Source organism: Dermacentor variabilis, chromosome 6 (genome assembly GCF_050947875.1).
Source record: "Dermacentor variabilis isolate Ectoservices chromosome 6, ASM5094787v1, whole genome shotgun sequence".
In the NCBI taxonomy this organism is placed as follows: domain Eukaryota; kingdom Metazoa; phylum Arthropoda; class Arachnida; order Ixodida; family Ixodidae; genus Dermacentor; species Dermacentor variabilis.
The window spans coordinates 132153661-132168945 of record NC_134573.1 but is presented as its reverse complement, the minus strand read 5'-3'; the positions used below and the strand labels follow the sequence as shown (position 1 = coordinate 132168945).

The 15285-nt window shown below is 45.4% G+C and overlaps 1 pseudogene; it reads right to left on the bottom strand.

Moving 5' to 3' along the window:
- The window catches only part of LOC142585247 (very long chain fatty acid elongase AAEL008004 pseudogene), a 46424-nt pseudogene that overhangs the window by 9380 nt on the left and 21759 nt on the right, over window positions 1–15285 (bottom strand).

Sequence of the window (15285 nt, the reverse complement as noted above, 5' to 3'; positions counted from 1 at the left end):
AGCCTTTGGGTTCAGGGATAGCAGGGGGAAAGTAAACATGTCCACAATAGATATTAGTAAGAGGTGATTGGAGGTTTGATGGCAGAAAAGTAGGGAGACCACAAATAACAGAAACCTACAAAAACAAAATTCTCAGTAATGGTTCAAAAAGTTTGATGCTGGGAATTCTTGGTGTGTGTGTGTATTTTCTCAAAAATATAGGTAGGATATTAGGCAAAATAAGAATAAGAGCTTGGTGGCGCAACGTACAACCCCGTTTCAAAGGGCACGCTCATAGCATCCATCCATCCAACTTCCATTCATGCAGGCTTAACAGGGTTTTCCCACTTCTCACAATCCAGGGTAGTTAAATGTACAGTTGCGGCTTATATAATTATTTCGTTTCGATGGCTGGCCAGCGCGATCTCGAGCTGAAGAAATCGCGATGCTGACCGCTGGGACGCTGTTATAGATAACTGCCGACCTCACCTGCGTTGCAAACATGAGAAGAGCCCAGCACCCTCGATATCAAGACGCGTATTCCTGCACAGCAGCGCCGCTTATCGCAAGTTCGCAGCTATGGTCGCCGGCCACGTTTGCTATTTTCTCGTTGCCGGGCACTGTGGCACTGTATGTGCGAAGGAACGTGCACGGGAACTCTAGCTCCATAATAAGTGGATGAGCAAACAAATTACCGACGGCGCAGGATGTTTTAGTGCGAAAACATTATATGTCCCACGAGGCAGAAAAGCCGGCGATGTCCGCGACCAGTGGTAACAAAGATCATCATGCGTGACGCCATGAGCGTCTTGTATGACGTCAGTAGTAATACAGAATTAGAACAAGTTAGAGTAAAGTGGCTAATAATAATAATATTTGGGATTTTACGTGCCAAAACCACTTTCTGATTATGAGGCACGCCGTAGTGGAGGACTCCGGAAATTTTGACCACCTGGGGTTCTTTAACGTGCACCTAAATCTAAGTACACGGGTGTTTTCGCATTTCGCCCCCATCGAAATGCGGCCGCCGTGGCCGGGATTCGATCCCGCGACCTCGTGCTCAGCAGCCCAACACCATAGCCACTGAGCAACCACGGCGGGTTGTAAAGTGGCTAAAGGTGAAGTGAATAAAGGTGCAGTAAACTGAATGAAAGTGAATTATAGTGGAATAAGGTGGAATAAAGTGGGTTGAGGTGGATCAAGCTGCATTAATGTGCATTAGGGTTGCTACAAATTAGAGCAAGGTGGATTAAGGTAGATTGCATTGGATTAGATTCTGTATATATAAGAGCAAGGTGAATTAGAGTGGATTAAGGTAGACTTGTGAAGGACGCGTGGCAGTGTATCACATCAAGTATTATGGACGCAATCAATTAATTAGAGAAATCAGGCTTTCGCATTCAAATCACGTAAAAATACTTAAGTGACTGGCAATTTTTTTTTAAAAGCAGCGGTTGCAGTACACCTGTGTACATAAAAGAAACGTACATCCCACCCATAATGGAAAAATGAAACCCACTGTTGAAGCAAAATTTGGCACTTTCTGCACTAGAATGAAAATGTAGAAGCAGGTAAAAGGCTCCGAAATAATCACAATAGCAGAGTTATTTTGGAATGCAGGAGGCTAAACAGCAGCCGAGTAAAACACGCCTCCAAGTTTTCACAAGATAGCAGGAATAGCCGCAATAACGCAGGCCTCCCATAATTTTTAACGCCATAGCGTTAAGGGTCCCGTGTCACAGAAAATCCGGTGTCAGTGTCCGACGCCGGGCGTAGTGTGAGCGAAAATCATCCTATATATTGACACGTGGAGTTGTTTACCTTTTACGGGTGAGTGTTTTTCACCGTCTAACAAATGTTATCGCTCAGCGCGGGACGCGTCCGCATGTATAGGAAGTTTCTCGAACGTTACCGGTTGTTCTGCTGTCACCGAAGCTTGTGTAATCTGATTGCATGTGTGACGCGAATTGTGTAGAACTTTCTGGAAGACACGCGGGCACCACTGATTACTCTGGGACCTTCGATGACTCGTTTATAAAAGCCGAGGCGCTTGATCGGCAGATGCCATTTTCGACGATCGCCGACAGCGTATGCCGCTGCCGCCTTTCTTTGAGGGCAGCCTGTTTTTTTTAGGGCACACGTTCGCCCAATAAAACGCTATAGTTTCGTCATTCCCAGTCTTGCTGCTTTCTACACCGTCACTGCTACGCGACAATATTCAATACGGCAATAAAATTCTTCTACGACTGAAGTCGCTCATACCTCGCCTTACATTCTTTACAAAGTTATGCCTTGGAATTTTGAGAATGACAGCCCACGAAGCAAATGTCATGAAACAAAACACCGACAGCGGCGTGCCTCTTACGTTAAATATTCTCCGACTGAAATATTAAAAGTGCTAAACAATAACAGAAAATCTGCCCACGCAAGAGGCCTCGTGGTAGAAAGAAACGCCTCTGTGCATAGCGTTCGCCGCCAGCGTTTCCCGGCAAAAATTACAGTTACATAAACTGCAGTTTCCGGGAAGCGTGAGGAGCAGCCAGGGATCCCTGAATGCTATCGCGTTCCACTCTTAAAGGCGAAGCTTAAGTGTCCTATAAATTTTCCATACCAGGCATGTTTATTATTTCTAAGGCAAGCCAAAGAATAATTCCTATTTTGTTAGGCATGTCTGAGCATGACTTTCTCATGCAAATTTTCTCATCGAAAAGAAAATTACACTGCAATATATGAAAACATACAAACAGCACATTTGTTTCTCCCAGTCACGTAACAAGAGAACCGTGCATCGCCTGCACTTTTTCGCAGCTGAATGAACTAATTAACAAGCCCTCAAGCTTTATTCCGTTTTCTTGTATACGCGAAAGACAAAGGCAAAAAAAAAAGAAAAAGAATAACATTCTACTAAGGCACAAGAACCAAGCTGCAAAGAGTCTGTACACAGGGGTTATTTGCGACAAAGTTGCTCTCAGTGTAACCTAGGGTGCCCGGATGCGCGCGCTCCCCTCCGCCGCCGTTCAGAGAGGGCGCGCGCATCGAAAGGCACCCTAGTGCAACCATTCGAGGAAACAAGCTTCCACATTTGAAAAGTCCTTGCACGCGCTTTGCAGTGACGGATTAATCCTAATGCTCAAGGTTGTTACAGAAACCTCGCCTGCATTACGTCTGACTTGTATGAAGTAAACTTCTAAATCAGTTTTTTTTTAGTCAGTGATAAGTTACATTAACACTGAAAGATATTCAGGACTTAGAAACTATAATTTAACAGACTGTCCTTGCGAAAGTAGATTATTTTCAGTTTTTCACACAAATGTGCAAAAGATCAGCGATTGGTTAGTGTACGTATACGTTCAAGCAAGTATTTGAACCGTCAGATTACATTAAATGAGATTTAATATCTGAATGCATAAAACAAAGGAGCCCAGACATTCTAAGAACATTTATTTCACACACTGCGATATTTAAGGGAATTTTGTCCTGTAAATTGGAAGCAAACAAACTGCATAAATATAATTTATTCATCATGTTCTCGCGATTCATCATGCAATTATAGCTGGGGCATTTAAAGCCGTGCTGTTTATATAGTAGACGATATTACTTACTGTAGCCATAGCGCCAGCTGTTAACAACTCTTTTAGCTACCTAAACCAACAAGAACCAGTGAAGGCACAAGAGGCTGTTGGACTAAGAACTGCTCTTACTTGAAAGTACAATTTCTGCTTGCTAAAGGTTAGCACATGCGTAAATTCCAACAGCCTTCGCGATAAGTATTGCGACAACAATAGCATTCGGTCACCATGAAGAAAACTAAACTAAGCATGCGCATCAAGCTACAAAAATTTCTTTCCAGTGAAGCACATACCTACGGAGCGCTTGCACATCACCCAGGTGCACACGTCCGAATAATATATATATATATATATATATATATAAACATTTCATAATTCTCTTTCATACTGTGCCTTCCCACGTCACCGTGTCCGTACTTCACTGAGCTTGCAGCACCGTTTTTACCAACGCATAGGCAGAAGTGCTCCGCCCCAATCACAACCCACTTTGTTACGTAGCGTGTAGTGCAAATGCCTGATATTTGGTCTTCACGCCTCAAACTTTCAAATAAGGCTTAGCATGTGCAGATGGTGTAGGTCAAAGAGATACCATCACACGCCCATGATGAAGGCAAGCCCTCCAGCTAACGACATTGCGCTGCCGCCTGCCTCGGCCATTCATACCGTAGACGGGTGAACCTTAAAAGAAATTATGGGGTTTTACATGCCAAAACCACTTTCTGATTACGAGGCGCGCCGTAGTGGAGGACTCCAGAAATTTCTACCACCTGGGGTTCTTTAACGTGCACCTAAATCTAAGTACACGGGTGTTTTCGCATTTCGCCCCCACCGAAATGCGGCCGCCGTGGCCCGGGTGAACCTTTGTCACTATAGGGCTGATATGAGGTACAGTCATTCACGCATCTGTCTAGAGCACTGAATCGGCACGCTGTGATGCAAAGAATTGTGTGCCCGTGTGCGCTGCTGGTTGATTTGAGAGACAATGCTTGCGAACAACCGAAACCAAAATGACACGCCGCAGCACAGAGTATTCATTCAGGTACACCGATACCTTGAACATAGCAGCTGATTTGATACTGCACTTTCTATACTATGCCCTGTGGCGAAGCGCTCGAGCACTCTAGACAGAAGTGTAAATGTTCCCACGCTGTGACGATTGTCAACTGCAGGCCGAGAAGAAGGCGGTTTCGAAGCTTTTTCGGAGTGTTCGATAGCGGCGACAGCGATGGTGGCGTTCGGCTGAAGTCGCATCTACATGGGCCGAACGGACAGTTGGCCGCCTACCGGAAAATGCTCATTCACTAAACGCCGCAGGTGGCTCACGTTTTCCAGCCCCATTGTAACGAGTCGTCCGCGGTTTGGCCGCACAAGACGAGTAGTCGGCCGAAAAACAGGGCAAGGTCCACTCGAAAGGTCGACCACCTCGAGGTCGCGTCAACTCGGAAACGGGGGCACGGTGGGCCATAACCGTGTCGTCTCTTCCTCCCCGAGACCGAGAGACGTCGATTATCTCCTGAATTAAGACAGCGTTCCGTTCATCCGCCACGAAGAAAACAAATGCTCGTTCGTCTGCAAGCTTCTCATTCTTTTTGCCTCTTTTTCCCCCGCTGTTGATCCCACTGGCAGGCCACGTTTTCACTCGGCACTGGCGTAAGCTGCTTGCTCTGTGTCTCTTAAATTTTCCAACAGCCGTTGGAAGCTGCGCGCGGGCTCATTTACGCGTACTTTGTCGCGACCCACGTCGCTGTTCCGCCTTGTTCAACTGAGTCCTTTCGCTCCGCGCAAACCCGGGACGCGCTCGCTGTACACAGTAAACACCACGATCTTCTTTCTGCCCACAAACAAGGAACAAGCTCGGCTGACCTCGCGCTGCACCGTTTGCAAGGCGAGGACTTCAGTCTACTAAGCTCTATTGAGATTTCTTTTTTTTTTTTTAATTCCGTCGTGGTGTCGTTTATTTTGAAGACAAAGAAAAAGATGTTTAGAAATGCCGTTTCGCCAGCTTGGACTTTACTGTGCGATTGTTCTTCGCTAACCGCCACATAATTTGTCAAACCGTCTTAGAAGAGCTCTATTCCTTGTTCCCAAGATATTTACACCTAGTTCGTTGGTATGAGCCACAAAGGATTAGTCCTAAATAATCTGCTAATGCAAGTTCGTCGTATAGCGTCCCTTGATGGCCCAGTAATCCCCGTTTTACCAAGGTATAGACCGTTTGGTGGAGTAACGCGGTCTCGAAAGAGTGCGCAGCGCAACCCTCCTCCTCGCACTGGTATGCGCGGATCACAGTTTATTTCAGCGGCAGCTTGCAACAGTAGCGGTGTCATTGCGAATTAGTGCGATTCTAACGTGTTTCGTCTGCGATTGCTGTGCACTGTTCTGCATTCGGCTGCAAAAGTAACAATCGGAAGCGAACACAAATGCCTCTTCAGCCGCGGCGACTGAAGGAAAGGAGAGTACGACGTACGTTGAATTAGCACACGTTATTTCACCGACGTTTCGGCTGGTGGACAAAGGCTGAGCCACCAGCCGTTTGAAACGTCAGTGAAATAACGTGTGCTAATTCAACGTACGCCGTACTCTTTTCCTTCAGTGTGTATATATATATATAGCAAATTAGTAGAGAGCTGTACGAAGTAAGGATAGTAGTTATATCGACCGCATAAACTTGTAAACATTAGCTTAACCTTTCCCCCTGCGCAGGGTAGCCAACCGGAACTACCTCTGGTTAACCTCCCTGCCTTTCTCTGCATTATTTTCTCTCTCTCTCTTAGCTTACGAACTAAATCAGCAATGATAGAATGCGTAAGCGTGACTCAACGAGGACGTAGAAAGAAACAGACATACAGAGACAGCGCTGTCCTTGTGTGTCCGCTTCTTTCTACGTCCTTGTTACGCTCGGCCGGAATGGATCAGGGAGGTAGCGGGTGCCAGCCTGGTGCCGGTGGTTGGCAGGGACCACTTAATGTGCTTCCCTACATCCTTGTTCAGTAGCGCTTACACATTGTGTCATGAATTCAAACCAATATACCCGTCAACGTGTTTGAACTAAATTAACCAGCACGTTGTCACGCGCGCACAGGTAAACATGAACGCAATTCGCTCGATGACAGCGGAAACTGTCTGTAAAAACGCTGGAGTAAGGAATCGCGGCAGCCACCGCGAGTCAACCTTCATGCACCTGTCGCTTCAACGCGAACAAAACGTCAAAAGGCATAGGAAGCTACCCGCACTCTGCAAACATCGCAGATCCTTTTGAAGATGAGGCCCGTGCGAGCATCGAAGATCCTTTTGAAGATGATGCCCGCGCGGGCGCGCACTTTGGCCACGTCGCAGATCGCTTCCCACATAAGCGCCGGCAACGCGTCCCTACGGCGTCCGCCAAAGGCGGCTACTACAGCGTCTGCGATTCGCGAGGCCAACGCCGCAGAAGACGCCGCGGTTGTCTCCACTCTGTGTGGAGCGGCGGGCGAGGAGGACATGCATACTAGCAGCCGCCAAAGAACGCCCCTCCTCCCTCGCCTGACCCCCCTGCGCGCATCTGGGCGGCGTTCCTCGCTCGCACACGCAAGATTGAACCGCATTCGCCGTATCACTCTCACATGATTTCACTCTTACGGAACCTCACGGCGACGGCAGAAGTGCGCCTGGAGTGTCCATATAATTGCTATTACAATAATATGACTGCCTAGGCACTACCGAGGAGCAGTTTCTTAGCGCGTGTTGAATGCGTTTGTCCCTAGGCGTGCTGGCATTGCGGAGTGGGGCCGAGTTTACGCTCGGATGGTGGCTGCCGATGCGGTGAAACAGGTAAAGCAGTGCGCACTGACGCCCATTTGGCGACCGCTGTGTCGGACAGGCTGTCTCATGCCTGCGGCGATCATGCTAAGTCAGTCGTGCCGGATCATACCTTTCTCGCACCTTACAGCGATGTACCTTGAAAACAGCACCACAGATGTTTCCATGGGAGAAGTAGGAACTGTAGTACAGGCCGTGCCTCATATATTGAAAATCTAAAAGGCAGAGTGCTTTAGCAACTGTGGTTGAACACGAGTGGCTGAAAGACTGCCGCTGCAACTGCTATGAGCATACATCGCACTACCCTAAAGCCTTAAAGCTAAACTAACCTAAGGTTGACCTAACATTAACCTAACTAAACATGGCCGAGACGCAAAGACAATAATCCTCACAGAGTAACCGCTGTGAGAATACGCCACGCCATCCTAATGCCTTTTACACTAACCTAACCTTGCGTGGGCGAGACATAAAGCTAATAATTCTCACGGCGTGACATCAGGCAATGGCATTCAACCACAGTTGCCAAGGCGCTGTGCGTTCATTTCACTCATAGGGGACCACTCAGAAAGGCTCTTGAAAAGTCGCGGACAGCAGCATACAAAAAGCCTGCCAAGAGCGAAGATACTGCACCAGGAAGGCAGGCCCAGCCTCTATTACGGCCCCTACTGCTCCCTCGGGAAAATAAGTGATGTTTTTTGAAGGTAGAGCACCGTACAGGGGCGAGAAAGGTTTCATTCGGCATGACTGACTCAGCACCAGCACCGCAGGCGCAAGTCTGTCTGGCGTATCATCAGACACAGCGAGTACCAAATGGGGCGTCCGTGTCCACTGCTTCATCACGCCGGCAGCCAGCGACAGACCGTAAATTCGACCCCACTTCGCAATGCCGGCACCCCAAGGGACAAACGCATATAAGATGCAATAAGAAACTTCTCCTCCGTAGTGCCTAGGCATAGCCATATAATCAAGGAGCAAAAGATCCCAGATTTTCTCTCTCGCACCCGCGCTCACTCACGCCTGCGCAGAAATGTCGGGCACCTCCGGAAGTGCCTCGGGAAATGCCACGCCTCGCTGCACTTACTAGCAATTGTTAAAATGCATATGGGGGCTTGGACCATACTTGGATTCAGATAACTCGGAGCAGACCACTGCAACCACTATCTGCCACTGCTGCCACCATCAATAGCAAGGCAATCGCGAGGGTCGTTTTTTGAGGAGCGACGTTCGCGCTTTCTGGCTGGCAGTAATGTTTTATGGCGTTTTTCACTGGTCGATCTGGAGCGGCTGCCGAAATCCTTGAGCGAGCGCTCGGGTTTCACGAATCCGAATCGGCCAGCGGAGCGCAAAAACGCTCCGCGGCGGATCACACAGGAAGTCTGCGTACACGTCGCACGGACCGGTTCCGAAAACCATGCCCTACTTCCGTTCTATTCGTTTCCACGGCAACCAAACTCGCCGTCCCCCGTGTGTAATTTGACCGTGGCAGTCGCATAGTCCGTCATTTCCATGTCGCGCCCGCAAGGATTGTGCATGGACAACATGCATAGAAGTCTTCGTACAGCACTTGCGTCACTTCGTAATCGCTGTCGTCCGCGCTCTCATCGCTAAACGCGAGCGCTGCAGCAGCACCGAACGCAGCCATTTTGCGAAGCAACACAATGTTGTGCGTACCAACCGGGTACCGATTTCGCTTGAAAACGGAAGTGACGCGAGCTATTTCCGCCCGAATCCGCGCCTCGGCGGCGGAGCAAGTGAGAGCGATCCGGCGCGGAGCGAGTTGATCCGAAACGACCAGTGGAACGCGCGAACCCGCTCCAGATCGACCAGTGAAATTCGGATTCGTTGCCACGGAGCAAGAAATTCTGCTCCGAATCGACCAGTGAAAAACGCCATTAGTGTCAATAAACATTGTTTCTAATTGACATAACAAAATGTTTTTGCGCAACTCTTTTTAGCAAAATGTCAATGACGTCATGCATACATAATGGCTATGCCACGCTGAAGAGCAAATGGTGGCATTTTTGTTGTGAACTTTACATCACCCTCGTTTTTTTTCTATTTCACAACTATGTACACCCTAAAGCATGCATTTGCAACGGAATGGAGAAGCAAGGACATTGATAATGCAGCATGTCACCAGAAGCAACAATAACTTGATGCCGCCGTTGAGCCACTCATGAGTGAAATCGACTCAGAACGAGGACTCCAAGTCGAGCCACTAGGTGCAGCTTCAGCTGGTGGCCCAACTAAACAAAATGTCAATGCCAGGGCTTTTGCATCAACGAGTGGCATCCTAGAGTGGCGTGCTTCGTCAAGAACCAGTGACGTCATGCAAAGACCGACTCCACAACCGAGTGGCGTCATTGACCGACCTGCTAGAAAAACAACATGTAATGATGTGTCATGGATTCCTGCAGTTGAACATCCTCTAACTAGTAGTGATGCGTCTGGTGACTGTGAGCAAACAGAGAATGAAAGCAATTAGAGCATTGGAGAACTCAGCATTCCTGCAGAAATGATCCGCGAGCTGCAGGATTGGGCTTGCAACGAAAACATATCCCTGCCAGCACTTTCCTCACTCTTTACGATCTTGAAAGACCACAAATGTTCTGTGAACCTTGCTGAAGACACTGCATTCAGTGCAACTAAAATCTTGGGCTGGTAGAGGTACCTCTTGCATTCATTTTATTCAAAGTGCATGCTCTCGAAATTTTGTGGCAAGTTGACTCTCTCCAGGAAGATATGTGGTGTCCAAATCCATACCCCAGCCTTGGTTGCCTCTGGGTAAGAAAAATGGATCTCCAAGGGTGTGCTTTACAGAGCTGGAATCAAGTCATAGCTGCCACATTTTCAACATCACCCATAGGCATAATATTATATACCAATGATGTCACAGGATTTGCATGCGACACGCCAGCTCGAGCATTCATCGTAGGTACAAAGATGCAGTCTGTACACTACGGATGGGGTAAATGCCAGCATAGAGGTGCATATGTCAAGGGGAGGGTTGAGTTTTTGGAAACTAATGGACATTTAATGACCTATCATCATCATCATCATCATCCTGGTTACGCCCACTGTAGGGCAAAGGCCTCTCCCAGACTTCTCCAACTACCCCGGTCATGTACTAATTGTTGCCATATTGTCCCTGCAAACTTCTTAATCTCATCCGCCCACCTAACTTTCTGCCGCCCTCTGCTATGCTTCCCTTCCCTTGGAATCCATTCCGTAACTCTTAATGACCATCGGTTATCTTCCCTCCTCATTACGTGTCCTGCCCATGCCCATTTCTTTTTCTTGATTTCGACTAAGATATCATTAACTCGCGTTTGTTCCCTCACCCAATCAGCTCTTTTCTTATCCCTTAACGTTACACCTATCATTCTTCTTTCCATAGCTCAATGCGTCGTCCTCAATTTAAGTAGAACCCTTTTCGTAAGCCTCCAGGTTTCTGCCCCGTACATGAGTACTGGTAAGACACAGCTGTTATAAACTTTTCTCTTAAGGGATAATGGCAACCTGCTGTTCATGATCTGAGAATGTCTGCCAAACGCGCCCCAGCCCATTCTAATTCTTCTGATTATTTCAGTCTCATGATCCGGATCCGTAGTCACTATCTGTCCTAAGTAGATGTATTTCCTTACCACTTCTAGTGCCTCACTACCTATCGTAAACTGCTGTTCTCTTCCGAGACTGTTAAACATTACTCTAGTTTTCTGCAAATTTATTTTTTAGACCTATGCTAACTTTTTTTGCAGCATTCTTAGGGAGAGCACCACGTGGCAAACATGCTAGCCAACTGGCCTTGTTTTCAACTTTCCAATGGATTATGTGCATTGGAGAAACCAAAATATTAATACTGCTTTGAACGTGCAGTCCGCTTCCTGAACATCTGCCATCATCTTCAGTTGAGCAAATCTCAAACAAAGTTCTGGTGCTTGCAGAAATTCAGTGGGCAGTATTCAACTTCAAGCCAAAGTCACAGAGAGAGCGACTGAGTTGTGTTGCTTCCTCCTATTTTCACCTAGCTGTGCTTGAAGGCATTTTTTGCCCCAAAGACTTCTACACTCATCTCTTTATATTGCATGTGGCTGTTGCCATACTGTCCAGCAGTGATATTCATCATCAGTACTGTAACAACGCAAATGAGCTTCTAAACTTTTGAGTCACTTTATGGGAGGCAAAATGTATCCTACGATGTTCACTCCATTGGTGTACTTAAGCAACAATATGTTAAAATACAAGGCTGCTGATAACTTCGGTGTGCTTCGAAGAATTGTATTCAATACTGTAAGAAGTCGATAAGTATTTAAAAAAAAAACACTGCAACAGATTGGTAACCGCAGAGCAGAATGCATGTTGGCTGGAACATATTCCCCTCCTTGCCTCAGCAAGGAGCAAGGTAGTATACTCATAATGCACACCGGTGGACTAACAGGCAGAAAGTTGTCGTGGCCCTCAGTTTAAGGTTGCAAGTTTCTCCTTGTACACCTTGAGGACTTCCAAGGCCAATACGACACTTGTAGCTAGACAATATTCAAGTGCCGTGAAGATCGCAAACTTTGCTCAATACAATCACAACTGTGAAGTGATTGTCGGCAAAAAGTTCAAAATTCTCACTAATTAATGTACAAGTCCTTGTGCACCGAAGTTGGGCATACTTATTGTACAAGTGGTGAGCCTCTTTAGTCTTGGAAGCTAAGCCGCATTAAAAGCAAATGTATCATAGTGCTTTCTGGGGAACCGCAGACTTGCAGTCTTTTTTTCCTCATATTCATTCAGTGAATGCTTCAATGCTTGATGCGGGAATATACCATGAGGAAAATGCCATGCTTCCCACTTTTTGACAGAAAAACAGGTCTGTATTTCACATCCCTTGAAGTCAGACCTGTTGCTGTAGATTTTTGCAGACACAATGTCTTCTGCAATGTAGTTAACTTCCAGTATTTTTTGGACATGCTAGCACAACTGCTATATTCCAGGCGTTCTTTCTAAGACCATACAGAATTTTTAGATATCGCCTAAGGCAGATAGCATCATTCTAGTCAAGGAGCTGGATTACTCGGGGATGGACATTTCCACAAAATATTCAAATGCATAATTGGATTAAAAAATCCTTAACGACCTTTTGATCAATTACTTCAGGGCACTACTAAAATTTACTGTTTGCAGCTGGCGAGTTTGCAAGATGTATCCACTGGAATTAATTTTTAGGATAGCACCAGTTTCGAGATATCCATTCCTAAACTATTTAACAATATACATAGGCATTTCAGCTACCTTTGTGCCTCAATGCATAAAATGGCAGTTTGTTAAGTAGAGCAAAAGGGCATTTTTACTGCAAGTTTTATGGTGCATATATTGAAACCCAGGAGATCCTTAAAATTTGTTTCAAGTAGATATGCCTTGCAAACTCACTGGCAACAATTTGCAAATTTCAATGTGCCCAGAGTAATAAATTAAGGATTAGTGATTTTTTAAAATTAGTCTATTATGCATTTTGATTTATCTCGTGATGAATAACCTCCATTTCGAGTAATCGAGCTTCATGGCTAGAATTGAGCTATCTGCCACAGCAACTTAAAAGAATTCTGTATGGTTTAGAAAGGACATCCTGTATATACAAAGCAGTGTATATATGTAGAAGCAAATATGGAGTTGGGCTTCTGGTGCATGAATGGAGTTGGCTTTATGGAATCCTTGAAGTGATTTTCGTTGGAAAGTCACATGTGCAGCTTTGTTTACTTAGCTTTGATGGCAACAATACACTGACATAGGGCTGCAAGCCCTCTGAGGTAATAGCAGGACACAGTTATTTTGGAGCATTTAACCAATTCTCTACAAATTTCCGACATTGGGTGTTGAGGGCTTAAATTGTGGCTTTCAGATCGTGGTTTTAGAACATGAAACATAACAGTGTAGTTCTCTTCAACCTTAAAATCTGAAGAAATACTTGCTCAAAGCCCCAAAATACTAAAATATGGTGCAAAATATCTGCTCTGGATTTGCAACTAGAATGATCTGTGCCACAAGCAAATAGAAATACTTCATTTATGAAATTTTATGAAATGCAATGCCAGGTTGGCATTAATATTTTCTGTAGAGTGGGTGGCGGTGCTGTTTGTTCAAATAATCGAGCGACTCCGAGAAATCAGGCTCCGAAAAATCCATCGACGACAGTTATTGTGTACTTTTGTGAAGTGGGGTTGGTATAATGTAACTATTCCTCTTGCTTGATTAGATCTATTTCTTTAATGTCGTACATCACTCGCAAACAACCCATTCCAGTGAGAACAAGGGGAGAGCAGAATCAGGGGGAAGGGGGGCATACCGGGCAAGTGGATTTGAAAAGTGGAAGCAAGTGGATACCGGACACTTGGATTTGGTTTCGGCACTCATACACAAGCGCTTCATACATGCCTTTTCATAGTGCTTAGTACTCAACTGCACCTTTGCAAACACTGGTGTTCTGTTTCTATACGGAATGTTACAGGCATAAGTTTGGCGATGCTAACAGAAGCTGGCATTCGAGCATTTAAATTAACGAAAATCACAGAAGCTGCTTCAGTCTAATGTAAGGTTTTCCATAATAAAGCAAGCAAGTAATCACAATGATTTAGACATCTTCCGTGTAAAAAAAATTAAAGGAATGGTTCAGCCGGGGAGCAAAAATGTGAAAAAGGGAAAGAGAAAGCCTACATTGGTTTCTTCTTCGTCTCCACTAAAATGAAAAGCGGAAGCAGTTAGCTGCAGGCGCTTAACAAGTATTGCTGATAACTGGTCTATTCATGCTCCAGCTTGCACGGGCATTGATAAAGCAACAATGTGACAAGTTTAGACATCCATTAGGAAAGCCTGCCACAGATACCTAGAAAGGTTAAACATTCATATCTGCAAATGCTTGGTGCCCACTAGCTGCAAAGAGAAAGTACTTTCAATTGTATGGCAAAAAGAAAAGGCTTAGGAAGTAGCGGTAGCCACAGCTCCTTCAGTCTTTCTCAGAAGTAAACATTCCAGTTGGTGTTTTTTGATTTGGAAAGTTAGATATAAACACAGAACTTGTGGAGGGAAAAGCTCATAGCCCATACAGAATATTGTTGTAATCAACACCGTCGGGGTAGGTAACAGCGTCACTAATACAACAGGTCACTGACCAATGTCAAAGAACAAACTTGACGTTCCAAGATCTCTAGATCTCTTGTTCGACAAGGGCATCCTTGTACAACAAAGCATCTGTACCATAGAGTGTGCTATAGTAACTCTATGACCTGAACAAGATCTGAACAAGAGTACAAAAGTACCCTTGTCGAACAAGGTGATCTGTACAGATCAACTCTATGACCTGAACAAGGTCTGAACAAAGGTGCAAAAGTATTCTTGTTGAACAAGGTGATCTGTGCAGATCCTGAAACATCGTTTTGTTTTTTTTGACACTGCCTGGTCAACAGTCAGTTCTGTTGATGACACTGCATATTATTATTTTCTCTTCACAGTAAATTAGTTTGGTGCTGAAGAGAGAGTGACATACTGCTTGAAAGGGATGAGTGCAGAGGTGGGACTGCCCAAAGTCATTTTGGAGGAATTTTTGGGGCAAGTAAAATTGTGTTTTGGAGCAGTTTGGAGCAGGCCAATATAAATTTTGGTAGAATAATGAAATATCGAATCCGGCAGCTCACTTTGAAACCACAAATACACCAACATAATACACTAATACACCAACACCAAATACATAATACACCAACATAATCGCTGTACTGCCACTGTCTTAAGCAACATCATAAGCTGAATTTTGAAGCGGATTACCCTGATACTGAAACTATCTAGTGCATGCAAATCTTGTTAATAGTGCTTGTAGATTTTTAATTAGTGATAGCAATTACAAAAAATATGAAGTCTGCAAGAGTGAGTCAAATTTCGAAATGTATACCAAATCATTTTT